We start from the raw sequence: 27,999 nt of genomic DNA on the forward strand, positions 1-27,999 counted from the left end.
CATGTTGTCACGACCTTTAAATGCAATCACAACGAAACATAGTGTAACTTGAAAATGTTGAATATTTGTTTAATCTTGTTTGCATAAAGTTTGACTTTGGCCCAAATTGGTAAATTCTGTTTTATAGCATCACATTTGATAAACTATTTGCTGACTTTTGGGTTCATAATTGAGGAGTTCCAATGGTGGCTTAACCCTTTATAGCATTCGCGGCTTGAAACTGCAGCTGTGGTCAAAGAAAGTGGACACATTGATTAAATAACAATAGCACCAGGTCGTTTATAGCAGATAAAGACTGCAGTAGTGAAACAGCTTGTTTTTATAAGTCATTTCACACATGATTGGATTTTATTGTCCTGTGTATGAAATTGTTTCGGTGTTGACTTTCGCATGATACCTTATCCTGGTCAAAAAAAGGAATGCAATAAAACGTGATAAGAGGATCTGAACAGTATCAAATTGATTACAGATTGTAATTTTAATAGAAGGTTATTGTTTGCAGTTTCATTGAACTTTGCCCCACACAAGCACAAAAACAAAGATATTTTGCTGAAATTCAAATTTTGTAATTAATAACTCACTGCCAAGTTTATTTTCAAATTTGGTGATTTATAACATATGATAAGAAAGTTGGGGCATGTTGGTTGTGCTTTAGAAATTTCATTGATTTCTTTGTACCATAGAGTTCCTGGAGATATGATGCTTACGAATCATTACGAATATATCGGCGAATTATGCATAGGTCATTGTGTTACTAGCCCAGTGACCATCATGATCCCAAATATCAAATATTGCATCAACGCAATGCCGGGCTGTGAAGCATTTCAGCCTCAGAGGCTATATGCCCTTTAAACAGCCTTCTCATCTTATGCAACAGCTTCAAGCGGGTTTCTGTGTGTGCCAGTAACGATATCAGATCTAGGCCAACTATATACTGTGATACGGTTGGACAATATTGGCAATATTAACAACTGGGTGGACAGAGGACGCCTAGAGGAGCAACAATGGTCATGGTTCAGTAACTAGTAACAACATGTGCAACACTGAATCTTGCGAAAAATATGTGATCATAGATGTGATTTCGTTCTATAAGAGACTGACAACAATTTATAATGTATTCTCAATTAGTGCATTTTAACTGTAATTGGGTAGATAGTTGGAGTCATTTCCATAAAATGAAATTAACTTCACTGGGTGCAGGATACCGAAGAAAAATATTAATGTTTATTTTTGGATACAAATTAGTAATTATCTTTAACCTTTCCCGGAGAAGAATACATTTGAGAAGGAAAAAACTGAAATGATATTGAATCAGCCTATTCTGCTCATCCAGATTTCTGCACACAACCAAGAACTTAATAATGGTTGATTAGACAAAAAACGACCCTTCGATCCTGCATTGTGGTTAAGTGAAATAGACACCTTAATCATCCGTCATTAAGAACTATCAGTGTATTTTTGAAACTCTCGGTGATGTATGTATGTTGCAGATAACATCAGTTTTGTAGCAACAGCTATATTTCATATATGCCATTTTGCATGTTTTTCTATGTACGTAACCTTTGAAAAAGTTGTAACTGTTGTCGTGGATTACCATGTCATTTACAAACATTGTGCAATAAACTTAGAAAATATAGCTATTAATTGAAATAAAAGATGAATAGTTCATATTAGAATTTGAACTTGTCACTGTGCACTTCTACATATTGAAGAATTGATTAAAACTCAGTTCGTTCAGAATACTATGACATTCCTCTCCCAGCATAACAGGGTTAAACTTTATACATTATCTTGCATTTCCGAGGTACCAAGCGACCACAGCCTCCAGAAAAGAGTTTTATGTATATAACCACACGCGATCTGTCAATAATTTCCGTATATATTTCTCAGATACTCTTACATCACTTGGTCAGTCTCGTGGTCAGGAGATTAACAACGCTTTATCTTGTCAGCGTGATATGGAAGGAATGACGTGGGTATTTCACTCCGCTCTTTACGCGTGCAGCCAGATAACCTCGCAATGGCGTAACGCTGAAGGACAGAGCAAATTGGCCATTCATTTGTCTCACAGAGATGATAATTAACTTAACATTAACAATTAACAGTCGGGGATTAGGAACAAGTCTGTGGTCAGATTTACTATTCACTTGGCAAAGCTGAGTGGATCGAGCGTGTAGAGTGGCATAACTTGTTTTCTGATGGGCTACGCGCATTCTTGTCAGTCAAAAACGTTATCAATCTTACAAAAGGAAATATTTCCATTTTACATAGAAGGGTGTAATACATTCTAATTAATCACATGTTGTTGTCAGTGCAAAATATGGTATGATGCTCACTTTATAACCAGTGTCAACTGACATATTGAATTAGCCATACCTGAGAGAAGTCACGTGCCTTCTTGTCTAGCCAGTGATTGGTTTATTCTGTCAACTTCCTGTCATTGCGCAGGCTGGATGAGGTCTAGTCTGCAACAAAGAGTTATGAATACTCAGAGAACGCTACATTAGACACTCTAGCAGTGGAACAACAAAAGATTAAATTTCTGCATGGTGTTAGAATTGTCGCGGTTAATTATGCTCCATTAAAAAGACTGAAAAGAGGAACTTTGGGGTTAAAACATTTAACTAATTTTTCTGTCAGCCTTTATTACGAAGGGCAACCTTTTTCAGTCCCTTCGTAACCATTGTCAAATGAGCATTGAATTACCATAGACATATCACACTGCTTTAGACTTCGTGTTTTTTTCAAACATTTTTCTTTCGTGTTCAACTCGTTTTGTGTGCATAAAAATTTCCAATGCAAAAATGTCTTACAGCTTAGCAAATGGATATAATTTCCTTCATTGATTGGTAAGCTGCGTTATACAGAATGAAGCATGAAGAAATCCTTGCAAAACGGCCATGGGTTTTTGTTGTCCTGAAATATCTCTTTCCTCAACAAAACGTATGAATGAACATTGACAAACACATGCAATGATCTATCCCGGCATCTATATATAGAAATAATCTTTCGTGCAACTGGTTCTGAGGCGTAATATGATCCTATGATCGAATGTGGAAAGGGGATTCGAGGGAGCAGGCATTTATTAGCCAGGTAAACAAAGCCTTTTGATATTAACATTTCTTGAAATATCAGGTTGGGAGGCGTTGGTTTCTAGTAAATGATGACAATGCAGTTGACCGTGGTGAATAGATTACTTGAATGATTGATATATATTGTACACAATGATGACATTATTGCCTTGTGTGCAATTATGAATTAATTTATATATAATCCAATTGTACAATTATTCAAAATCATGATAATTATAAAAATGTAAAAAGGTTAAGAGGTAAATACTTTTTTTATAAATGAGTATTTATTTTACGGGTGCTTATGGTCAATGACTGATTTACTTACAACCCATTCAGTAAACGAAGTGTATGATATTTAAGAGTTTATTTTGATATTTATTTGAAAATAATCCGTCCTAGAAATTTCTGGCACCAATACATACCTTTAATATCATTTCTGTACCCGTTAGCATACTTAATTATACATTAAACAAATCATTCGGATAATGTATGCTGTGCCCTCGGCATATAGTGAACTATCAGCTTACAGTTTAAAGAGGTAAGAGCTATTAAATTTTCCAGACAGCAGTAGCATTTCAATGAATTGTCATTTTTTGTGTGTAAGATATGTATATGTGATTACATACTGCCCACAAGAATTATTTGTTTGATAATTATCTTTTATGTTTCAGCTGCATCATGTGCAAATAGGTCAAATTAGATTCAACCATTTTGTTGCGGTATAATGTCAATGAACGTTGATTGTATTATGATTTCGTTTAAAATCAAACGAAATTTCTCAAACAACGTAAGAACGTCAATCGTTTCTTTGATAATGTTAGAGAAAATAATAGGTTGTAATCAGATGTTGTGTGCCAAAGCCTGGGTTTGCAGGTGTGTAACGAACACTGATATGCAAAGTTTGTTTATCCTGAGATTAAAGATGCGGCGTTTGAAAAGGAGTTCACCAGGGTGAGGTCCTAAGACCCAATACTTTCACGGAATCCTAAATACGCTTGCCAGAGACAGCCTCTAGCTACACAGAATTGCGGGCCTTTGGTCGATAAACAAGGTACGGATATTAAAGATTAGTAGCAAACTTATCAAATCTGGTAATTTAACACTTGTTTTATCTTTGTCTAAACTCTGGTTGACGCGCAGCGACCAGATAAAGCTAAGCTATTTACTAAGACGACATCTCTTTTCACGCTGTCTCTTGATATCAGGGCTCTATCGCCGTATTAAACCTTACATCACTGAAACATCTAATCAGTCAAGTGATACCGTGAACATAACCGATAATTGCCTGTATAGGTACCGACAGTGATTGCAATACCCAAATTGTGAAATATTTGTGCCTCCAAACGAAACAAGCATTAAGTTTGCACCTGAGTTATGAATGATAATTAACAATGTATGAAACGCACAATAAAATCTTGTTTAAATAATGCATATATTGAATGGATATAAAGTACGACATTTGAATGTTTGTGAATTCTCATATACTTAATATGATGTTTCTTACATATTTAAAGTACATGTTATTTTCAACACAAACACAGATGGTGTGGGCATTAAGAACTATTTTTTAGAGAGATAATACATCAATACGTTTACAGAATTATCACATTACATCGTACATAATCCAACTTCGTATGAATTCCGCGTAGTAATTTAATATCAGTTGTCAAGCATACTGAGAGGCAGACCCAGGGGAAGAGATGACACAGCCATAAACCTCCTTGCCGTGTGAAATCGCACAGCCAGTTTATAGGCGGAGGTGTAGGAACTATCCAACTTTATCTATGGCTGGAGGCGATTCTCGGGGCCTCCTCCACACACAGGGGTCGGCCCTTGTCAACCGAGGAACTGCTTCATTGTTGCTTCTATACAACCACGTAGACCCCCACATATTCTCGGTTCATGGAACAAAATCTCCATGACGTCTATTTTGATTTTACAAATAATATCACATGCTACCAGATCTAATTATATGTACAAGGATTGTTATTGTGAAAAAGTATATTGGTGTTTTTAATTAGATAATATCTTTCGCAATGTGCACAGCCTTGAGTGCATATGTACTTCTTTTTAAAAAAAGTTATATTTTTAGTTTAATTGTTGAAACTTTAAAGCAGGAGAGGGGTGGGGAGTGAGGGGTACGGGGGTGGGTGTACTTGTATTTCTATCTTGTCTGAAAAATATTCACACATCCAGGAAGAAGCAATATAATGGATACCTATACGCGGTTAATAAATGTCAAATAGAAATTCCAATTTTGTATTAAGGACATTATATTAAATGTGGTAAGGAACGTGGTATATACTTCACATTATTCTAAATACTTTGTCTCAATATTGCTTTCTGCTTTGGAAAATTCGGGTTCACAAAAGAATACAGCGTTTGTGAATATATCGACTTTAACTACGAAAACATTATAATTTGCATCTGTAATAACGTCGCAAGACGTCAATGGACATGGAGAAAAAACTTAAACGATGCGTTGGTAATTAAATGATAATTATAAGAGCATCCAGAAAGAGTGCCTTTTTAAATTTCACAATAAATGTACAAAACTGTAGAAGTGGAAGAAACTTCCTCATATCTGATAGGTTCTCCGGGGCGACATGTTTATGTCAACTGGATCAGAAACTCAGCTGTCGACTTGACTTTTGGGGACGGGATGATATGTTCTGTGGGACTATTATCATGATTTATGTTATTCTCGGGCCATTAACCAAATTTAATAACATTTGATATTTTTTTAGAAAGCCGTGTGCGAGAGTGTGTATGTTTGTAAGAGAGGGGATTTATTTAGGTCACATTTTGCCCCACGGTAACGCAGGTCTCCGTTTAGGTGAGGACATACTGGCCCGTACACCCCGCCCCCTTCACGGATCAGAGGGCGTGTGTGAAAGGCGGGGTTCGAGAATATATTTTGGAACTGTTCTGAGAGGCATTGATGTGCATCTTTATGGCTCGTTTATGTTAATGCATTTCCAAGTAAGGAAATCTGCAAATACTCGATTCGAGCAGAGTAACTTGTGATATAGTGCTCATCTAACCAATAACACTTTGACTACACTCTTAACAACTGATATAAAATAATGACGACGATGATGATGACGTGATAGATTAATACGTGTGACGTATAATACTAAAAGAATGTCAAGGACTACCCGATTCTTTCACATTACTATGGTTAATCTGTAATTTCAAAAAATCGGGTGGTCCTCAACGTTTTTAAACTGTAAATATGTTTGAGAAAAGTTTATGTGGTTGTGGAATTATTGTCCATCTGAAAGGCATGTGTGAATTACCACAAATACTTCCATAAGGAAGTTAATAGCGGATTTTATAGGAGAAAGTATTGACACTGTCTGATGAACCATAATTTTTGTGACAGATAGACTCAACCTGAGACATATTTTCTACCTATGATTATGCATAAATAAAAGATGACTCATCGCAATGTGTAATCGTAAGCGGAAAATATATAAAACAGATAATGAATGCATCACATGCAGACAGCTACATCCAATACTTAGTTTGTTAAATAACACTTCCGTATTGTGAGTTATTGTGTATCACCCAGGTGAACATTTCATACATAAAATGGATCATAACAATAAATTCCCAACAGTGATATGTCATGACGAATCACATGTCTACCTCTGCGCAATGTATAGTTTCTCTAAACGCAATGACATCGTACAATCAACTACATTTATATACATTAGGTGATATTTGGACATGTTGTACAGGGTGTCTATGTTATGTGACCATCGCGATTTCCATCCAAAGATACCGTTATACCATCGAACGTGAACGTTTTGTTTATAAAGCAAGCGCTGAAACACACCTACATCACATGATCATTTTTTTCAGAAGCCAGGTTCGGCATTTCCATGCTAACGTCGTCACAATGTTAACAGTTCGGGCTATGTCGACAGCGCTAGGCCGCGGCTTAATGTTGTGTACTGTATATCTAAGTGACACGGACATAGTGCTGAAAGAATTAAAAAGTGGCACACGATCGTTGGGCACATAACAGTAAATTACTTTCCACCGTAGTGCCCCATCCCCTGGTAGGGGGACAGCTCAATTGTAATGTGGGATAATTTAATCCAACAACTTTGAAAAGTTGACCTAAAACACAAAAGGCGGAAGCGAAAGGTTTGCTACACAATGGAGTAACTGGTCAATCCTTTAATGGGAATACACATCAGTGAAAAAGAAACATAATCCAATTTTCAAGCCTTGTGTCGGACTGCGTGAAAATGATTGATTGTTCGGTGTTCTTCTGCCTGTCTGCATTATGTAAAACAGTGCCATAATACAAGGTCCGAAACCCTTATGATCAATCTGTGATTAACACTGCCTTACACTATAACTTTTCAATGTCTAATTGGTTAATATGCATGTTATCATATTAAACATGTTAATAGTGACTTTTGCCTTCGCTACCATATTAATAACGAGTTCGTATCGGCTTTATTGAAACGGGTTCCATTGCTAAGATACAGCGCGAACTAGTATGACAGCGATCACTTTTATCTGAATTCTATGAGGCACTTTTGTATGTTCAGCTGAGAAAGGTGACCAAATGTAGTAGGCATATATCTATTCATATTTCATGTACTATACTTTCAAATAAATAAACATCAAAGGTGTCAGTCCACTACAATAACTCTCGTTCAAATACACATAAATTGTATGTCTAAATAAATTTGAACAGGACATGGTCCATACGATGAGTAATAATTAACAACGAGTGTCTTATCGTGCAGATTTCGAATATGGAGTCACAGAGCATTCTAAGTTTAACAAATAAAGCATTCGTTCTGTGTCGACTACCTTAGGCCTCATGTAAATATACACTAATCAGCCTTTGATACATCCCCTCTTATGTCATTACTATTCCCCACCCTTCAAAAACATTCCCCTTCACGAATAAGGCGCTAGTTTGACGTTGTGGTTTTCAACGTTCTCTCCTTCGTTAGCACTAGAGAATCATCAGCAATATTCTTGAAACCCTATTCTCCAAAACGACAAGAAATTCGGCCGGAGAACGAGTTAAAAGCTCTGATTGTCCCAAGGGACACTCAAGATCGTTAGCGAGCGACTAGGCAAAACATTAAAGAAGACCTGTAATCAGTTTACGGCTCCATATGGCAATGGGGTCATTATTTAAGATTCGACAAAATTTGGACACACAAAACGAACGTGTTTGGTACAAGAACAATGGATAAATGAAACTAAACATCCAATGATATACTCTTAATAACTGAATTGCCTTGTATAGTTACGAGGGATGGCTGGAAAGGTTTTAGCCTAACTATGATGGTCTGCATTGATGGAGTTAGTTGCTCATGGCTGTTAATTATTTTTCAACATAAACCCCTCTGCTGTCCACACACGTCCACAGATGCTGGAGTACCTGGATCCAAGTGGTGTAATATGCTTCCCCCGGTGGTGTAAAAAGACAATTTGCATAATGCTAGCCAGAGACTCTTTTCTTCAAGTTTTGGGAGAAGTGGAAATCTGACATTGCCAAATCTCGTGAATACGGAGGATGTTCAATGGGTCCAAAGCCACAATCAAGCTTTACAGCCATGTCGACAACAGGCTTGTGGTGCACAGGTGCATTGTCCTGGTGCAACATCACACCGTTAGTAAGTTTTCCGCGACATTAAGTCTTGATATACTCAAGCAGTTGCCAAGGCAGACAAGAATAATATTGGTCAATAATGGTCTAACATTTCGGGAGGTAGTCCACCGGAATGATTCCTTTGGAATCCCCGATATAAGAAGAAACATAAGTTGCTTTCTCCGGAGGAGGAGGCATTATATGTTTCCACTGCTTGACTGATAGTGGTGAACCCCAAAATCATCCATGGTTACAAATCGCTCAACAAAAATCAGCTGACTCTGCTTCAAAACGACAGATATTCTAATGATCCTGGAGCGTGTCTGATCAAGTCAGAAGCCATGGAACCCAGCGTGCCGAAACATTTGTCATGCCCAGTTCATTTTTCAGAATGAGAGGTGCCTTCTGTAATGGTCATGTGACGCGTGTTGAGTCGTCGTTCATCGATAATAATATCATGTATTTATCAACATGTTCTTTAATAGTGGCAGTTGCTCTTAGATCATTTGAGAGGCTCGTACCCTCTTGACCTCCGCTGTCCTCCTCTCAACAGTGGCAAAGGAAGGAGTATCACCCCCTAAAGTTGATCCTATGTCCACATGGATGGATGATGGTGTTGCCTACCATCCCGATCAGTTGGAGATACCTGATGGCCAAATTTGTCCATTTTCATCACAAGAGAATAGAATACCAAGTCACTTTTTGCCTGCAGCAATATTAAGCTCTCTGGTTGTGTATTTGGTTCAAATACAGCCTCTAAGCATGGAAGAACTTGTACTTAATATATGCAAACTGCAGCTTGGTAGTTTTCATCCACCCACTGTATATATTACTTACGAGGCATCAACGTACGTAAAGCTCTTAATCATATACAAATTGTATAGTGTTACTGCAGACTTGTTTTCAATCATTTATGGAAATTATACCAAATGAGGACGTCAGTATGCAAATAAACCATTTCATTTGGCTTCAGTGGTCATACTTAGGTAGTTCATGTTGGACCAAGTAAACATTGTTTTACATATACATTCGGTTTGACAGCTTTGAAAGTGAAATAAGACAGTCACCCTATTCCATAAAGAAGACGAGTGCCATTGGAAATAATATGATTTTATAAATATATTTGCTTACATACGAGTTCCGAAAAAAACTTAAATGTTTAGTGTTGGTTTTTGCCTCAACGCTTAAAGAACCAAACTTTCCCAAAACGATTTAACCATATCCAAGTGAAATATCATAACACGAAATGCACAAACTACGTATGCACCTTATGTTCGTTTAACTAAGCAGCTTATAATCACAAAGCGTGTTTTTAATACTGCCCATACAAGAATAACTATATCAGCGCTTTCCAGTCGTCATCTAAAGGTTGCCAGAGTGATATCAAGAAGAGGCTACGGAATGTCCAAACTTACTCCTTGATCCTAACAAGACAGGGCACACTACTGAAGTAGAACCAGTCCTGCATGTATTCCCAATAATGTTTCTTGTGTTTAAAGTCAGGATGGCGCTCCATTGCCCTTTCACATTACGGTTGAAATTCTTAACTGTTCTTTTCCCCTTTCCTTTGATTCCGTGAGACGTGCCCATACTCCCAAACTGTGGGCTATTGCCACCGTACTTAAACAGCATTCGAATGAGAACGTTGAGCTTGTCGTCGCTTTCATTTTTCTTATACCATTAGCAAATGCATGGCGTGTGTTCAAAACACCAACGTGACACTTTTGTGAAGAGGGATCCCATTGTAATGCATTATAAGTAAAATGATAGCTCACAAATAACCCGTCGTCTTCATTCAACAATATTTATATGTACACAAATGGAAAGCAAATACGGTTGTAGTTTGTGGAAATCATCAAGAATGACTGCAAAATCTCGTCGGGATGTGATCAATCTAAATTTACATCTACAAACGTTGAAGGCTTTCGTTTGAAGTAAATGAGCCCGGGGAAACATCAAATCTAATTTTCCCGTATAATTTAAAAACATGCGTCCCCTAAATGAGCACAACAAACAAGGGGATGGGAGAGAAAATCAATGTTAACAGACAATCGTGCATAATCCGGGGACATATATAACAACTGAGTAACATGATCTTGGTTGAGGACGATTAACACGGGAAGGTTCTCCATGCTAGGCTATCCACCAAATATAGAACTCTGCATATTGGTTTTCCAAACCAACCGCCAAGGATGGACCACTCCAGATTCGGAACAAGGGGCCATTTTGGAGCTTGGAAATTTGTGTCTGGCTATCGTCATGACGCCCTTGGGGGAATTTCCCCCCTCTGAGAAGGGCTAACGCTATCAAGCTCCCCCTCTCCACCTAGTGTAGGACGTACTAGATTTAATTTCCATCGATGTTCAATTTATTGGGGACAACCAGCGCCAAGGGATGCAGTGTGTATCCACATAGTGATAGTTTGTTTCATGCTAATAATCAATGCTGAGCCTTGTGTCATATCACTTCCAGTTCCCGTTTGGCTCATGACAAGGTAACGATAATAACCATTAACTGTTAATGAGAGTGTCATACAAGCACTGGCAGAGGATGAAATGAACAATGTCTTCGAAAGGACAAATTATGTCTTTATGTTACTCATGTCGTCAAACATTGCTTTGAAATCGAAAAAATAGATCATGGTTCAATGTGTTTAAATAAGAGATTTTCAATGAATTCAGTTTGATTGTTTTTTCTATTTTCCCATGCCTATATATGCGCATTTATCTTATTTTAACAGCCACCTACTATAGGATCATGATGTAGTCCCTATGCACATCTATGCCGAAGAACTAATGGCGTCTCCAATAGCTATCTATTCGTCGTGTTTACCCAAGTGGCTTGGTTATGGTTAACGTTAATTAGCACGGCTGCTCTAAACGTTCCCTGTCCAGCACCTCTCACGGGAGTACTTATCACTATCAAGATACTACGGTGTACTTAAACAAGACTTCCTACTACTGTTTCTCTCTCAAAGAGTAAAACGTGCCTCTTAGCCTTATTGATTGACAGTACATGTGCATACATGTTTATCCTGCAGTGGTAAAACACCGTTGACGCCGTTTGTTGTGTATCATTGTTGAAAATCAATTTGGGAAAGGTTGAATGGCGACCAGAGAAGTAAATTGTGACACGGTTCATCAATAATGCGAAATGTATAAATTCGTATTTGATATGGTAAAAATATTTCAGTTGTTTAAAGATTGTTCAAACAGTCTCTAACCTAATATACTTCTGTTCATTTTTTATGAACTAAAATATATGTGACTAAATATGTTTACATGTACAAGATCAAAACGGTAAATAGTTACCTGAGACAATGCAGTTTTGGATAAGGAGCCTTTTTTTCAGAAAACGTGATGAAATAGTACTGATTATTTTACAATATTTCTTAATTGATACATACTGAAAAAGCAGTGTTTTTTATCTATATCATTGTAATGTACCTGATTCTATTCTCTTTTTTGCCATTGCATTATGTATAACTGGTCCTTTAAGCATTTAACCTTGTTAGTAAAACCATAAAAAAAATCTGCTTGTGTATGAATGACGTTTCTATTAAACTGTAAAATTGTCAGAAAAAAGTAATCCTGTGAAGATACGAGAGTGAAAATAGTGACAAACATAGTCATTTTGAACCCTGGAGATGACTTTTACCCCTACAGGCTTAGACAGCAATAAAATAACGTAAAGCTGATCCCGTCGATTGATACATTATGCATTCATCGAACCTCACCGAGTTTAATGTTAGAAAACATACTACTTAGTCTGGATCAGTCCGCGTGTGGTTTATGCCTTCTTTGTTATCATTTAATTAACTTCTGACTGATATTTACGATTTTTGGTTCACAAATACTTGAATGAACACCACAAACTGCACATCAAATGCACATGAGCATGCTTTAAGCCATTACTCGGGCATGAAAAAGGAACACGACAAGGCGTCGTTTTGACACCCCTTCTATTCAAACATCAGCTTTGATGTTTTCTATACTTAGAACTTTGGAAAAGGACTGCTAACAATAGCATAGGATTTGCAGTTCATTTTTAGCTCTTACATTTTCACCTTTTCTGCTGACCTAGAAATGGAATTTGTATTAGTTACATGTCGTGATTTTAATTACTTAGGTGTTCGTCACCCCAGCGATAACGACACATGTGTAACCTCCCATGTTGACTGTAACAAAGCCGCAGATCTGACAAGCATAAGATTTATACCAAAACACATTTTAGTCTCCAGGACAGGATAATAACAAAAGTCTTGCACCTACCTTCGCAAAACAAATAAGTGTACTTCATACATGCACCTAAATGCTCTTTGAACCATTGCCTCATACATCAAACCATGTTCGGGCCCTTTTTGCATATATACTGAAGTGCAAAAGAAGCGTCACTTCATGAAAATACTTCATGAAAGTTCCCCATTGAAATATCAATGTATTTGTTGGAGCTATCTCGTTTTTGACATTAGTCTGTATCCAAATTTAATGTTTACTGCCCAAAAGGGCCACAACTATGGATATAATGGATCGCTACAACGCAGCTTAACAAACGACCATTGCTTAAAGTCTCGAATACTTTAAATGAAAATCAAAATGCACTTGCGTTTTCTTATGTCGTTTCTGATAAACGGCACCCCAATACGTGGATCCAACATTCTAGTATCGATACTAGCGCCATTCCAAGACTTACGAAGAATCAGAGAAACCAGGCTATCGGAAGACTGCATGCTGTTGGTGACCTGGCATCGTTGCTGTAATCTGTAGATGGTTCTCACATGGACATTACACGTTGACATTAGCAGCCATTCGTGCAGTCTGCCCAGCATGCCTGATACTTCACAAATGTATGTTTCACTAAGGTATTTGACAGAAATAAATAGCGAAGTCTAAGTAAAACAGATGGCGTTACATTTCGTTTTGCACAATGATGATGTTTCACGAACACCTGGTGTCATCACTATTTAAAATTGGTTCATAAACCCATGCTTATGATATAGCCAGATGGAATATCTTAGCAGAGATTGCTTAAGATTATGGAAAGGGTTTTGTCGCTTTTATATTGAAATGAATAATGCATGGTTTATACAATGAAGGGGAAATATGTCAATAAGTATGGCCCATTTGACTAACCGATGGCAAAAGCAAACACAAACCAGTAATGGATTCTCATGAACATAATCTTTTTTCTGATTAAGAAGATGTCAAGAACACTACTGCTTGAGATTAATTATGAATCTAAAATGAAATTGACAACACGCCTTGCGGGAACAGAACAGCGCGATCGGTCTCTGACATTAGATTGTAGTTTTTGTTTACGACTTGCCAAAAGTTGACCCCGGTTTGTGGTAAAGACACAAGGGACCTAACTCTCCCTGTGATATTATTCATCAAACAGTCAGGGGGTCCCTGCTCCCCCGGGACCCCGCCCTCCTTCCTCGGTATTCTAATAACGCAGTTTCTAACATTGCTTCCAGGCTTTTACTGAGTGAATTGGAATTAATGTAAAACTGGATGGCATTTGCTCCAATGACGCCTAGATCAGGATCCACTCTGTTGGGTTCTCAAGCTGTCATTGAGGCCTAGCCTTCAGCATATTTGTACTTTAATATATTATACTATTGTGTATATTTGTTTGATAGTCATTGCTTAGAAGTTGGCGAATGACGAAGTAGACAATTATATTTTGTGGATAGCAACTTCTTTAGTACACTGTAATAGAGACGTTTCGATGTAGATCCTTTACTGCTGTCAAGTATAAAACGGTATAACGATCCATACTAAAACGTCGCTAGTATAGTAAAGAAGTTGTTATCCATAATTATTTTGGTCCACCTTCTTTTGTGTATTGTGGTGGTAAATGACTTAGTGTGGGCATTTCACTGACAGTAATGTGTTAAATTACAATTATCAGGATGTGTTCTGGTTTGATTTACAGCCGTTGTGATAAAAGGACAACGAATTATACATAGTCAATAACTGCACTTTCTTTATCTTGCTTATATGGTTATTTTACTTCCTTTACACATGTTTAAGTGAGCCTTGTGGCCAATCCACAATTAATGACTCGTGTAAATTGAAAGAATGAGCTATTAAATAACTCACTAACTTTACAGTCGTTTACAGCAGCATAAGTTATATATATATTACCTTCTCTGTTCATCATTGTATCACAATGCCAGTTTTCATGATCATTCGTTAAAAAGCAGAACTGATGGCACGTCGTCACTTATCGGAAACGCCTAAATCAACTGATCTGAGCCCATACATATTATCTATAGTACGTGAAGAGGACAGTCACAAACATAATTGTTCTTCTGCAACTGATTGTCTGAATAACTATGGAAATATCCCATGGTCATTTTCATTTTAAAGGTCGTCTACCGTTTCGATTCAATTTCAACACTTCGTGAACAGAACAAAGTTAAACATAAACTTGAAACAGGACAAATAATGCTTCAAAGCCACAAAACGTGTTTCAAAGATAAGGGTATTTGTATTACAATTATATCAATGAAATTTTCATGTTCATGGCCATAGGCTCAAATTGTATGATTTGTGATAAAAATGGAGGAGCATAAAATTTCGGCACTGCAACTAGTCTCATTAACGTCAATAGAGCACCTAATTCCGTACACAAGGTCAGTATTTGAAAATCATTGGGGCACCAGCATTGCTCAGTCATTCGACACTTAAGCCAGTCGTTGACCAGTAAATATAGCAAATATTGTTGTGCACACGGACAATGACATATCTAAATTTCTAAAAGGGTACACACGTAGGATATCATGTTTCATATCATTGAGTAGCTGATTCATGGCATGTTTATAAAGGGACAAAGAAAGGTTAAATACAAAGGAACAGTTTGTTTAGTTCATGACACAAATGATGGTTCTTGCCGATATGTTAGGTTAATTTTGTCCGTTGATCCTTGATGTTGGATTTTCGATTAAAATTGATTTAATATGAGCAAAAAGTTTGTTAAAAATTAAAATGTAAAATTTCAGTTTCAGTTTCAAATTTAAACCACAAGCAATTAACTATTTAAATGCAGTTATCTTATCTAGTTAAACGCTAAACCTTTGTGATTTCCTTCATCTAAGTAGGTAGTTGCATTCCGAACAAGTCTTCTCACATTAAAAATAATTAAATCTCAAACTATTATCAACGCTTATGCTGTGAAATGGATTGGTGCTGAAACCTTTTAGTTACAAGACGCGAAGACGTCGCATTTCTTCCGCCGGTACTTGTACCACAGGTTACAAACACATACATCACCGTGTAATGACTGCCATATAAAGTCTCCATATAATTAAGCCTATCTTATCACAATTGTAATTGCTATCAAATTGATCGCCCATTACCATCACAAGGCACTCATTTCGCTGCATCGATTTCCCGCAGTGCTGAAAAACGCTCATCGACCAGGGGCAAGAAAAAACTGCGAAATCACAACCACAAAACCTCCCTCACAATCATTGATTTTATTACTCTGCATAAACCTTTAAGATGGCCCGGACATTAGGGCGATTAGAAACGCAAATATTAAATCGGAACTGTAATTGAAGTTTGAATTCCAACACATGCAGCCATGTCACCTGTCTATTTGTCCGTGATATGTCACGGTTTATCTATGATGGTCATAGAATGAAGACGAGCACTGGCTACTTCAACTATTTCATATCTACTATGTTGGTATTCCGGATGATTATTTCTTGGTCATCGTAAATAAATCAGGGGGAAATTGTAGGAAGCGGCGTACGTGTGTCTAGTTATTGGCTCGGTAACAGTTGACCTAATACACAAGACAGTGTCATCATAAGTTATTCAAAAGATGCCATTTGATATGGTACGGAAAGAGTCGACAGTAGTAGAAGGAATAACGGCGGTATTAGTGAGTGAGAGAGTGGCTTTGAACGGTATTTCAGGTATATCACGGCGGTTCAGCTCCACGTGGGGTGAACGCCCGATGATATGCATGTTGTAGAGGTTTACAATTTTGGTGAAACTAAATGGTGCAGACAAAACCGATAAACATGATCTAAACGAATTTGAGAATGGAACCCACAATCATTGGTTTCTGTCATGCTTGATAGGCAAATATCTGCACTGCGAACTGCGGTGTCTTAGGCGACTGGCGACCGTAACCAAGCAGTATCAGTAGACGTAGCAGCAATATCAGTAGTAGACGTAGCATCAGTATCAGTAGAAGTAGGGCAGTGTCAATAGTAGAATATCAGCAGCAGTATCATAGAAGCATCAACAGTAACAGTAGCAGAAGTAGCAGCAACAATAGTAGAAGCAGTGACAATATTAGTAGTAAATGTATCAGCAGTATTAGTAGAGACGGTATTTTTAGCAGAAGTTGCAGTATTAGTAGTGGTAGAAGTAGCAACAATTGTTTGTTTGTTGTTTAATATCAATAGCAATATTCTAGCTATAAGACGGTGGTTTGTAAATAATGTCTGCACCAGACAATCCAGACAGTATGAGTAGTATAAGTAGCGACAGTATCAGTAATAAAAGTAGCAGCAGTAACGGTTGTAGACGTGAGCGGCAGTATTAGTAGTAGACGTAGCAGCAGTAGCAGTAGTGAAAGTAGCGGCTGTATTAGGCTGTATTTGTACAGAAATACGAGACTGGTCAAAAAGTTCTAAGCCTAACAAACAAAACCAACAATTATGAAAGTGTTTTTAATTTTATTTTTCAACATGATCTCCCTGCTTCACATATCGATAGCGAAGCTTTTTAATTCCAGTCAGGAAGAGGTTTTCGGAAGCCACCCTGAAAAACCCATTCACGGCAGCTTTGAAGTCATCGTTGTCGTCATAGTGTTTTCCACGAAAGTGTTCTTTCAGTTTAGGAAACAAGTGGAAATCACTTGGTGCCAGATCTGGAAAGTATGGAGCGTGAGGAAACTCTTCGAACCCACATGGCCGCACAACAGTCGATAGGTGAGAGAAGAGGCATTGCCATGAAGTAGTAGAAATCAGGAGTCAGCGTTCCTCGCCGCTTTTCTATGATAGAATCTCTTTAGGCGATGAAGCAAATCCGCATAGTGTATACCGGTAATCGTCTTTTGACATTCTAAGTAATCAACAAGTATCACACCCTTTGCATCCGAGAATACAGTGGCTATAAAATTTCTTTAATTACGGAGAAACGGAATGGTGCCATTCCATGGATTGACGTTTTGACTCGGGATCATAGTGGTAGACCCATGTTCCATCACCCGTTACAATCTCTTTTGGAATTTGACAAAATCTTCCTCAATTAACTCTGAATTTTCTTTGGAAATGTCAGAAGATCAGAATATAGAAACTGTGGCACCCAACGTGCAGATATCTTATTCATCTGTAAATGTTCATGAATAATAGTTTCAATGGATCCATGTCTTAGAACTGTTTCTTCCTCAAGTTCAACAATGGTAATACGTCTATGTGACAGTATACGTTTTTCAATCTCCTTGATTGAATCTTCATAGCTGCCAAACAGTGGAATAAATAGGGCTCCTAGCCCCATACACTTGTGACATGCGGTCATGAATGTATTTGGAAGTACTTTTCTCTGAAGTCAAAAACTTGATGACTGCGCTGTACTCGTTCTTTTCCATTTCTGTGTCCATTTGGACCCCTATCACGTTCAACTGGCTGCCACTAATATATAAACGGCCTCAACTGACCAAATACACTTGTAATGAACAACTCAGAGAATGTACTACATTGACTTGTTCACTTTGTTATGGCCCATAATTGAAAGTTAGCCAGGTTTAGGACTTTTTGACCAGCCCTTGTATGCCTCAAATGAATCATTTCATGACAGTAGTTAAACACATGAATGGTTTGTTGTGTGGAAAGTAGCCAAAACGTACAAACATTTTGTGTTAATATATTGAAAATGAAAAGGATATTTGATGGTGCTCAGTAAATAAATTGCTTGTTGGATATAACTGGGGAAAAATAGGCTGTTCTAAAAAATAATAAACACCAACGCATACAAATTGCCAACACATTTATTATTACACATACAAATCAAATGGGTGTTCCCTTAGAAGTAGACGTTTGTTTGTTTGTTTGTTTGTCCTTTAACGCCGCACTCAGCAACATTCCAGCTATATGACGACGGTCTGTAAATAATCGATTCTGGACCAGACAAGCCAGTGATTGACATCATGAGCATCGATCCACGCAATTGGGATCGATGATATGTATCAACCAAGTCAGCGAGCCTGACCACCCGATCCCTTTAGTCGCCTCATACGACAAGCATACTCGCCTTTTACGGCCTATTATATGCTAAGACCTATTCTACCCCGGATTTTCACGGGTCAGTCGCAGTATCAGTAGTAGAAGTGGTGGCAGTATTAGTAGTAGAAATAACAGCAGGAGGTGTAGGAGGAGCTATGATGTGAATGCTTAGTGTAACACTAAGATGGCCCCGGTTAATTTCTTCATCATATGTCAATCAGTCCCTCTGCTCATTATAACAGGTGCGAATTCTTCCTTTAGGGGTAGATCGCTGGCAAAATCAAACTTCGTTAAGCGGATGGGTCATGTGACCAAGTACGTTCTATTCAGCACTGTTGGACCGACATGTTGCATGTCAAATGTCATTTGAAAATGACATGTTCGTGTGCGTCGGGCGATGCTCCATGATAGGAGGTTACGAACAAAACACATTTACGTAAATGATAACACTCCTTTTCCTCGAATCTGTATTCATTAAAGTATGTGTGTACTGTCAATATTCGACCCCTTGTACAACCGTTTCGATGTTGAAGATTATATCAGCAAATTACTAATCAATACTTCGTCGTCACGTAAACGGCCGGAGGCGCTTGCAACGCTTTGTATCTACAGGAAAAAAGTGGTAAATGGCAAAATTGGTGTTGAATCTGACATATGTCTTTTTAACGACGTTTCGGAAAACCTGCCATTAACGAAAAAAATTGAATATCGTAATTGTATTCCTATTTTTAAAATATTCAATGGTTCAACCAGTTAATGTCGTCTTAGCACTGATGCAGTTGCTTCAAACAAGTTTCCAATTAAGTCAATAGAAAAATCTCCGACCTGCAATAGTACTTTACCGATTACTTGTCAGCATCACAAATGTTTATTTACTGCGGTCAAATACTAGATAACTTGTAAGTGCAATGATATTTTGACTACTACAGTATAAGTCCACATGCCCTATCTCTCGGCGTGTTTGTATTGTAAACACAAACGCCGCACTCGGCTGGTCACTGGGGAACTCTTTTGTACAGCGGAGGCATACACTCACATAACTAACTAGATAAATCTGTCATCAATAGCGAGTGCGACCGGCTTGGATTGCCAACACATTATTACTACACCCAAACGTGTAGTGGGTTAATTCTTTGTGTTCAAATCTCCCTCTGGGATCTTCTAATAATAAAAGTCAACATGACTCTGATGTGTTCACGTGCCACGAGGTAAAAACCCGCGCAGAACAACAAACACGGTTCCTCCATGGTCAGTTTTACACGTTCAGAAGTGCTCAGCCATTTGGATAACCAAATTGACCACATGTAGTGGATGACCACCACACCAACGTCACCCACACCATCTAGACGTCTAATCAACTTGCCCTAAAATCCCCACATGGACAATAATTAATAAATGAACACGATACAATTATCATTGAACAAAATCACATATAAATATTTTATATTGTGAATTATAAATCGTTAAAGCAACACCAGAAGTTGCTAACCAAAATTGTGGACTAGCGTTATAACGAGGGAGTTATATTTAGTTGGGAACCGTGTATTCCCCCATTTACTCCGCTATAGCGTCGCTACCTGTAGCTAGGGTTACCGGAATGTTGAGGGCGGGCTATTGTTAGGGTGTACTGGACTGAGTGAGAGACGCATGGGACACAGAATCTTCGAGCCTGTACATTGTATTCAGCCAGTGAGGATAACGTGGTCCTCAATACACAGGTCTACACACAGCGACATATACATTACCGAACACTCGGGTCTCCCTGTCACCGAAATGTCGAGTAAATGTAAACAGTGGCGTCAAAACTGACAAAATTTCGTTGAGGAAGTATTCGATAACAGGGGCCTCGGTGGGAGGTGTATTTTTCATATTTAAGGTATTTTAGCTCAATTATTGCCCTGAGAGGTATAGAGCAGGATGCTAGCAATACCTTAGTCAAAGTTTAAAATGATTAGGTGGAAAGTACACTGTCAATGATAATGGATTCTGTTAATTCGTTAAAAATAAACTAAATATACATTATATATGGAACGCGAAACATTACTTATCCTATCATGTGATTTTTGCATATTAAGGGTTTATTAAGGTCCATAAAATCACAATAATGTAACCTATGCATATAGTAGTATTACCAAAGGAGTATTTTATGAAAAAAGTATAGTTATTGGTGTTATCAAGCTTATATTCGATACATTTATTGCAAGCTATTTCATAAATATAATGTATACCATATTTGTCTGTTCGTGTATATCTTTAACAATACATTGATTCTTGTAAGTGTTGTAACTGCGTTTTAACAAACAAACAAGCTATCAAAATATTTTATCATAAAAGTTATCATAACGCTATAATTGGAAGATAATTCGTTAAACTTAATAACCAAACCGTCCGAACCGTACAAGCCTATTGATTGGTCAAAGCAAATACCCTATAGCGGAAGTGAACTTCTGGCCAATCAGTGTCTCGCTGACCCACTTTTCGAATCAAACTTACCAATCAAAAGCGTTTACGTCAGCTTTGCCAAAAATAAAACCTTTGCATCGTCAATGCGGCTTTATTTACAACCAGTCGACATGTTTCGAATAACCACAAATATAATATATGCCTATACGAAAGGAATTATGCATAGTCATTTTCACAAAACGCATATTTGTTGTTTTTTCGTTGATAACTATTAGACCAATCGAATATAAGGGGGCGTGTTTCTTCACCAATCTGCAATAAATCCCTATGTTGAGCGTAATTAGGATCAGCAATTGTTTCACGTCATAGTTTATGGTGTGATTACGTAGTTTATTGTCATAATCACCCCGATTATGCTTCAGGTATTTATATTTCGTTATTTCACAAACTAGATGCCATATCAAACGAAATCAACGCGAATAATTGTGTATTCTTCTACATTGCATCAATATTCATACGAGTGATTCTGATTTATGGTCTTGGAATATTTTTTTTGGTTTAAATGCTGATTCCACTTAATAAAACGGTAATGTGAGCGAGAAATGATTAATAGTTGAAATTATCTCCCTTTGCCCACAAATGCTGTGCTAGAAACAACAACGACTATGGATTGAAAGAATAACATCATTTAGCTGAAGTCAAATAAGCACATACAAGTTTACAACATGTTAAGAATATATGCCTTTAATCTATATACGTGTAAGATACATTTGGTACCTCAACAATAAATGATATGAATATATATTCTATGTTTTATACAGCTGAGCTTTCCTATTTCAGCATCTGTGTTTTATGTGTCAGTAATCACTTTTTTTTTAGTTACACATATCTTTCCATTCGATATTTATGTTATTGTTATAAATGCATGATGGTAATTAGGAACTGATTCTGTGTGTGTTTGCAGCAAATATATTCCATAGGTGTGCCAGTCAATTCAAATAATCTGAAGCGATTTTAACAGAGAGAAAAATATGAACATTTGATATATTTGATATTTTGTTACATATTATTGAGAACGCTTTCAAGACCCTTGCGTCACAAATATATCAAAATAAACATAAACTGCACACATATTAACAATGAATCAGAACAAGCAGAACAAGCAGAACATTCGTGTGGTGATGTTCATAAAATTAACGAAAACATACTATGGGAATATATAAAAAATATCATGCATGAGGAAGAGGAGTGCGAGATTCTGATGGTAATATAATGTGTTAGCAACGAGCCCTATTTACGCGAAAGTGACAAAATGTCTTTCGAGAAACCTAATGACCCTTATAGCAGGTACAAATTTAATCACTGAAGTATAAATTAAATTGGCAAATGTGCGAAATTTCGTTACATGTAGCCCGCATGCTGCTATCAGGGGCTGGGCCGTAACATAATGGCGCAACATAACTCCGAGGTAAAGCATATACCACACTTACAGGATTAAGGGATCTAAAAAGTCGATGTTAATAAATACGCTTAATCACTAAAACCTAAAATCTCCGGCATAGTATTGTAAAATTCGTTAAATGAACATTAGGATAATCCCACCGTACATATTTGCCCTATAGACTCCATTGTGGCCTAACACAGCGCTTAGCCCTGGAGTCCACTACTACCACTCCAGGCATAAAAGGATTAATCTTACAAACAAGTTTAGCTCCAACAGTTATAAGTCTAAAGAGGATTCTTTGAATATTCGATGAGAACGTCATTCAAACCCTGCGACACGACTTGTTTGCCCGAGTCGACAGTAGGGTCGACTCGTCACTTATTTTATGCTGTTCCGATCTTCTCGTTATGACTCTTATGGTTTACACATACATGTTCACATCGATCCCCCATTCACTTGATGACAATGTGTGTCTATTTATCTGATCTTGCTTTTGTTGACGTCTTTTTGCGACCAAGTCGAAGCGGTTTACCCTAAAAGAGTGAAAGATCCCCTCTATGTGAATGACTTGAGTAAGACTCTAATAAACTAATCCCCGCCTAACAGACCCGACAAAGACACGAGTTAGGTCTATTATAATGACTCTAGTTGACAATTCATACTGGTTTCACCCAATACGACCGCGACTACAGGCAAATAACGACCGATCTGTATTCAGTAACCAGTTAACATAAAATGGGTCACAAAATCTGGTTGGCTTGGCCACCATTATGCTTCTCTTACCACTATCATACGATTAATCATAAAAAAACGGAAGGAGGTGGGGCGGGGGTATGGATGGAAGGGTAGGAGGATAGAGATAGAAATTTAGCGCCGGTTTTTTTCCACAATTGTGTTTTAAGGAATATCGTTGTTGTGGGACTTCATTCCTGTTTTTATACACAGCACCGGTTGTCAGTCGGATAAAGGAGGACAACTTGTCCCATCGTCTACATTCATTGAAGTATAATACAGAGGCAGGAGTTGGTTATCTTGGGACAAGTCTTTTTAAACGATTCATCTCAGTGATGCGCGAAGGGTGAGGCTGGGCAGACTCCCCGCACATTAAAAGTAATTTTTTCTGGGGTTGTCAGCCGAGCGAATACCTGAGTACAGGAATGGGATATCAACTCTCAGCCCGTCCCCCCTTTGTAATACGAGGCCATCATTGGGGAAACGGGGACACATTTCAAACGAAAAATCCCCAGGGAAGGAAACGATATATGCATAGGCATCTGAAAAGGTAGCTTCCTTTTATACGCAGTCGAGCGAGAAGCTAGACCAGGGCTGTGAAATGGTAAATTGTGAGTGAAAAGTACAAATATTTTATCATATCAAGACGTATTTTGTCCTTTATGAACCAATGGGGTGACCGGTTATCGTTATCTGAAAATATCGTGTTATTATCTATTTAATATTAATTTCTCACAAAATCACTAATATCAACACAAATATAATCTTACTAATTTCTAAACAATTGCCCAAAGAATTGAAAGTAAAATATTGATCGGACTGATATGTTTCTGTATTCCTTTGATGCTTCTGAAAACGTGGGAGCCTTGTTCTCGTGATCTGGCACCTTTCCATTAAAAAACGAAAATGTGACAACTTCAAAGCCCAACTTTGAACCAACTGCCAATTACTACACGAGGGTTTGTTTTACGACAGCGAACATCGGTTATGCGCCTCCACTGTTTACGTAGCCTGAATTTAAAGAGTCACGTGATCAATTCACCCAATCCCCGATCCTCACACCCAGAACGGAAGTCGATTACGGCTGCAGGACTTCTATTAATAGTCACGCGATTGTCACGTGCGGCCAATCAAATACTTTCTTTCATAAACATGAGACTCAAATGCCAAACACGTGCATGAGTGCAACGAGAAACCTTCGACTACAGTAAAATCCGTCAACAATGAGATAAACTTCGCAAATTATCTGTGGAAATGTGTTTCCCGAGAGACTCAGACCTTCAGAGAAAAGCAAACTTTTCCAAAACTGACGGCTAATTTTGTTTCAGGATGACAGCAGTTTTTTTTTAATTCAAATGAAATAACTACGACAACAAAACGCAACTAAAGTTATCCATCAAGCATCCTAATGTCACATGTTCTGTAAGAGGGCATTTTAAACCTCAATGGAATATTTGTAATGTGAATAAAAGGATGGAATTCTGAATAGGAGGTGGAATCTTAGCGCAGTGAAGGGTAAACGGTAAGGTTCGTCTACTTGTGATTTTATCTGTTTTAATGGTCCAATTCTAACGTATACGATAGGACGAGAGACTTTAGTCTGGGGATACAGTCTGTGATAAATCAAAGACGATGTAATCAACACCACTTGCAAGGAACCCACGAACGTTGGGGCGTGCTTTAAGAGACAAACAGACTAACACAAAGCAAGTAACGATTTCAAAGATATCTCACCTCTTAACCTTTCATAAATTATACTGAAGATGAGGCAATACTATTTACTGGCACATTTTCCTAAAAATGTACTTTTTGGTAGATCAAATCTTTATATTTCGTTGAATTATTTTTCTCATTATGGCCTATTAACGATCAAGGTTTCACGCGTAGTCTAATTGTTGCATTACCCCATTAAGGCATTTAAGTCTACATCGCTGTTGTATGTTTTGCTAAATGGTAGTTACGCAAGGAAATTCAATAATAAAATCACATTAACCTAATATTTCATTGAAACCCCGTTCACGAACGTCAGTTAGTGCCTTAATGCTCTTTCTGAACCGGGCAGACTGAAGGCAACACATAGTAAATACAGATTGAGTCTGACATCTAAATGTGTGTTTTACAATAACGAATATTATCGTGTAGTGTTTCTATTGATTTTTGGCATGTTAAGGTTGTAAATTACTGAAAGGAAGATAGTATCAAATTATGCAATTTTGTATTGTATTATCATCTCAAAGATATTGTTGACTGGGTTGTTGTGTTTTAACAGAAATATTTAACAGATAGATAAGGCATGATTTGTTAAATAATTACCACGTCAAATCAATACGTAATGTGTGGATTCGTCGAGATGGGATATGTCGATTTTTCTTTCGTACCAGTTTCACCTTACAGAGCTAATATAAATTCTTGTGTTTCAAAGTAACGTCGAAACTCAAATTGTTATCTAAGTAATCTATTCACACAAAACCTCCTTACTTTCATAACATTACCCCTTACACCTGACCCAAACTTGAACCTGCCACACCATTGGTTGGATCGCCCACTCCACGTCAGAACGAGGCTACGCCTCATCTACATAGATAACGTCGGGTAGTGTCCAGCCAATGCGGTGACGGCAAGCTGACCTCCGTTCTAACTCCCGACGTAATCGATGTCGGAATTTCAAACTACATTTCTTCTATCAGTAGGACAAAGTCCGATGTCACAGTATGATATCTGCTTGACGCTTGTAATACTGGGATATTTCAGTGTACCTGATAAACTCAAAGGTGATAATTCCATTTAACAATAAATTCGTCGTTGAAGACAAATTGTTAACATTTGTCACTGATTTATCAAACCCTTCCACATTTTTTGTTGGCTTGTCAATTCATAAGACAAATCTATGCATATATATGGTTTGTTACTTCAAAACTGAAGCATGGAATTTACTCTTTACAGAGTCAGGATTTAACAAATAAAAATAAAACAAAAAACACTTTCAGCCTTCGGTTTGCCGAAAAATCAAAGCGTTTCACTAAAACCAATTCAAATTGTAAAATTCAATGCTTTTACCACAGGAGGAAGATTGAAAATGATATTTATTTAGTTGTTCTGTGTAGAAGTGGCCATATTTGAAGGTTAAGCCTTTTTCTATTTTTGAAAAGTAAACAAATAATATGCGAATCCACAACTACGTGTTTTCGTAATCCTTAACGTGTATTTCACAGCTACGAGTCTATCCAATCCACCCTTGCTAATCACAGATGAAAGGGTTGAGAAATCTGTTAATCCTCAGCCCGTTGCTGGACCCGCATTCTCTAACATGACACAGACCCAGGTCCTCCCTATCTCGTCTTCTCTGACGTAATGTCATCACGGTATTTGCCAACAATTGCTGCTCCCTGCCCTTATGTCATCGAAGCTTTGGCTACAATAACTGGTCCCCGACCTTTCCTTATCTGCGCCCAAGAAGAACGAATCGGGTTACGAAACGACTAAAAATACCAGATTAAAGTATTTTACACTGACTGGGCACAACTGCGTGCACCGACACTGCACAATACGTTACACATGCAGATCTGGATTGCAAATTTGCTTTAAAAAACACTCAGGGACATTGTTTCTAGATTGGATTTATATCATAAACAATGCCTGTTTAACCAGTGAGGAAGAATCGGGGCATACACCTTGATATATGTGTATAACAACACTCCGCTAAAGTTACGCATCTATTGTTAGCTTGATAAGTATAAATGGGACATTTTCTGATACAGATTTAACACACACATGCATCAGGTCTGATGAACACAGGTCGGTGATCTAAGTCAATGTATTGCACCTTTATTTTCTGTTAGGTGTGATATGCCACAGTATACGGTAATTTATGGCTGTTTTGTATTCTGTAGACAATTAAAAGAAAATAACACCTTGAAATTGCGTGGAGGCATTGTGACTTAAAATGACCTCTGCTTTAACGGCTGTTTAACTGTAGGACCACACACACCTGCTTAACGTTTATGCATGGTATACAACGACCTGATATTTAAATGAATCACGCTAGAACTGATTTAAATTTTATAAGAGCACATTTGCGGGCGTCAAATACACAATTAAACTGTCTAATGTTTTGGAGCGAGGTGCAATTTTGTTACTTTTCGTTATTTTCAAATGTTATAGCAAATGTGTGAAATTATTGTACATGGCTTTACTCTCGTCAAAGCTTTGACTGTTAACATTTCAATAGCTAATTAAAGGTGCGCACAGGCTACTGCAAAACCAAAATACAATTTATAGAAATTGAACGAAATCTACATGACTAATGTGCTAAACGGAATGTACATAAATTACATGTTTGTCTAACAGTAGCTAGAAAAGAAATATGTTTACAATTTTATGTAAGTTTTTAAGAAAGTGTAAAAATAGTGCTTTTTACAATTTTATGTATAACCGAATATATTTCAAACAGTCTCCATCTAATACGAAATGT

At 37.5% G+C, this 27,999-nt stretch overlaps 1 long non-coding RNA gene across 1 annotated transcript in view; it reads right to left on the minus strand.

The window, feature by feature from the left end:
• The window catches only part of LOC124132784, a 47,510-nt gene that overhangs the window by 13,190 nt on the left and 6,321 nt on the right, over nt 1-27,999 (minus strand). The window contains exon 2 of the long non-coding RNA XR_006860829.2: nt 2,377-2,465. This is a non-coding gene — a long non-coding RNA (uncharacterized LOC124132784). The remainder of the gene's footprint in view (nt 1-2,376; nt 2,466-27,999) is intronic.

The sequence above is a fragment of the Haliotis rufescens genome, unplaced genomic scaffold (genome assembly GCF_023055435.1).
Source record: "Haliotis rufescens isolate VD_foot unplaced genomic scaffold, xgHalRufe1.0.p SCAF_11, whole genome shotgun sequence".
In the NCBI taxonomy this organism is placed as follows: domain Eukaryota; kingdom Metazoa; phylum Mollusca; class Gastropoda; order Lepetellida; family Haliotidae; genus Haliotis; species Haliotis rufescens.